The sequence below is a fragment of the Dasypus novemcinctus genome, chromosome X (genome assembly GCF_030445035.2).
Source record: "Dasypus novemcinctus isolate mDasNov1 chromosome X, mDasNov1.1.hap2, whole genome shotgun sequence".
Lineage (NCBI taxonomy): Eukaryota > Metazoa > Chordata > Mammalia > Cingulata > Dasypodidae > Dasypus > Dasypus novemcinctus.
Window position 1 is genome coordinate 59,645,893 of NC_080704.1, and position 2,697 is coordinate 59,648,589.

Sequence of the window (2,697 nt, forward strand, 5' to 3'; positions counted from 1 at the left end):
TCACTGTCTGACTGAGACCCCTCTCCCTTGCTCTTACCGCAGGTGCAGTGGAAAGAGTCCCGATTGACAGGGGTGCCCTGGAGGCACGAGCGAATGGCGATGAGCATGGGGAGAAGGCTGGGGGAAAAACGCTTGTTCTCATACTCCATAGCCACCGTGACACGGTCAATGAGGTTAGTGTACGTGTCTGGGTCCCACAGCTGGCAAGTGGAGAGCCAGGGGTTGAAAGGCAGCAAAAGGTCCCAGTACGTTTGGAGCTGCTTTACTGAGACATTCATATGATTGGTGTCTAAAAGGCCGGCAAGGGCCCTAACCTGAGGCGCCTGGCGGGAGGAAAGACGGCCGCCCATGGCGCCGACGGCGGGGCCTAGCGAAGACGGGGGTCCTTACCTTGCGGGCGAGGCGGGTGGGGGTCCGGCTGGGAAGTTGTTGCCCCACGTTGGGCGCCAAAATGTTACAGTGTGGGCTCGCCCGGAGGGCTGCTGCAGGGGTGGTGTGGGCTCGGGCGGAGGGCTGCAACACACGGAGGGGCCTTCCGAGAAGGCGCCCCGGGGCCAGCAAGGTGCAGAGGATGCGTGGTAGGAAGAAGACTACCGAGGAGACCAGGATCTGTGCACAAGTATGATTTATTCAGGAAGTACAGCGGTTAATATAGGGCAAAGATGGGGGAGGGGCAGGGGGCGTGGCCGGGGGTTGGCAGATGGCTGATAGGTTCGTGCAGGGGTGCATCACTGGCCGCGGGCAGAAGACGGGGTATCCAGGGTTCTCGGCAGCAGTGAGGCGGGGCTGTCATGGCGCGGTGGTGGCCCTCGGGGGAGAGGTGGGGTTAGGCCACCGAGGGGGAAGCAGGTGCAGCTGGGCAGAGGGGCGGGCAGTACGCCCGAACCCCAAGCGGAGGGCCTTAACGCCCATTCCTGCCACCCGGGTCCAACTTGCACCGGCGCCTGGAGACGAGCCGACCCTTGCTGTCGCCGCGCTCCCACATGGTGCCACCCTACACTTTTACATATGCATATCCAGTTCTCCAGGCACCATTTGATGAATAGGTCATTCTCTCCCAGTTGAGAGGTTTTGGTGGCTTTATTGAATATTATATAACTGTATATATGAGGATCCATATCAGAACTCTCAATTCGGTTCCATTGGTCTGTGTGTCTCTCCTTGTGCCAATACCATGATGTTTTCACTACTGTAGCTTTGTAGTATGTTTTGAAGTCAGTGTGATTCCTCCAATTTCATTTTTCTTTTTCAATATGTCTTTGGCTATTTGGGGCCTCTTTCCTTTCCAAATAAATTTCATAGTTAAATTTTTCTAGTTCCTTAAAGAATGTTGTGTTGATTTTTATTTGGATTGCATTGAATGTGTAGATCAGTTTTGGTAGGATAGACATCTTAATAATATTTAGTCTTCCTCTCCATGAACAGGGAATATTCTTCCATTTATGCAGGTCTGCTTTGATTTTCTTGAACAGTGTTTATGTAGGTCTTCTTTGATTTCCTTGAACAGTGTTAGGTAGTTCTCTGTGTATAAATTTTTTACAACTTTAGTTAAATTTATTCCTAGGTATTTGACTTTTTTTATTTAGTATTGTAAATGGTATTTTTTCTATCTGTTAATATTTTGACCTCTCCATTATTTTTGAATGCCAGTTTAGCTGGGTAGAATTTTCTTCGTTGGAAATTTTTTTCTTTTAGTACATTGACTATATCATACCACTTCCTTCTTGCCTCCATGGTTTCAGATGAGAAATCAAAACATAACCTTATGGAGCCTCCCTTGTATGTGATGGTACTCTTTACTCTTGCTGCTTTTAGAATTTTCTCTTTGTCTTGAACATTGGATAATTTGAGAATTATATGTCTTGGGGTAGGCCTGTTGGAATTTATGGTGTTTGGGGTACATTGTGCTTCCTGGACATGTACATCCATCTCTCTCAGTATATTTGGGAAGTTTTCAGCCATTATTTCCTCCAATACCCCTTCTGTCCCCTTTCCCTTCTCTTCTCCTTCTGGGATGCCTATAATATGTATGTTTGTGCATTTTGCATTGCCATTCAGGTCCCTAAGTCCTAGGTGGATTTTTTTCAATCTTTTTATCGATCAGTTCTAGTATCTGTTTGATTTCAGATGTACTGTCTTCCACGTTGCTAATTCTCTCCTCTGCCTCTTCTAATCTGCTGCTATTTGCTGAAAGTGTATTTTTGATTTCTTGAACTGTGCTGTTCATCACCGTCATATCTGTTATCTTTTTGCATATATCTGCAATTTCCTCTCCAAGTGTTCTCTTCATATTATTAATCTCTTCCTTTACTTCATTAAGTTGGTCTTTAATATATGTTTTGATGTTTTCAGATCTTAAATTAATTGTCCAATATTCTGCTTTTCTTCATGCTTTTTAGTTTTTTGATTAGATTCAGCCATGTTTTCCTTATTACTAATTTGTTTTGCAGTTTTTTGGTTGCTCTCTGGTCATTGTTTTATCTTTTTTTTTTTTGAATTTATTTATTTATTTTATTGACTTTGTAATAATATTACATTAAAAATATATATGTGAGGTCCCATTCAACCCCACCCCCCACCCCACCTCTCCCCCCCCCCCAGCAACACTCATTCCCATCATCATGACACATCCATTGGATTTGGTAAGTACATCTTTGGGCACCTCTGCACCTCATAGTCAATGGTCCACATCATGGC